Genomic DNA, 288 nt, shown 5'->3' on the forward strand with positions numbered 1-288 from the left:
ACGATTCGGGGTCCCGGGTAGGTTGTCGACGTCGGAGAAAAAGTGTGTGTGTGTGGGGCATTGCTAGGGTGACAACAATTCAGTTGAGGTGGTGGCTCCGGAAGGGTAGGGTAGCGAGGTGCACTGTAACACTGTGGGAGGCGGCGTAGAGGGGAAGGAGTTAGGGCAAAAATAAATTATATTATTTTTCCAGGCAGGCTGTACATAATCGGGCCGTAATTTCTTCCTAAGTACTGTAATTCTTAAGTCAGACGTATGGAGGAATGCATCGACGGATACTGAACGGAT

This window comes from Triticum dicoccoides, chromosome 5B, assembly GCF_002162155.2.
Source record: "Triticum dicoccoides isolate Atlit2015 ecotype Zavitan chromosome 5B, WEW_v2.0, whole genome shotgun sequence".
Lineage (NCBI taxonomy): Eukaryota > Viridiplantae > Streptophyta > Magnoliopsida > Poales > Poaceae > Triticum > Triticum dicoccoides.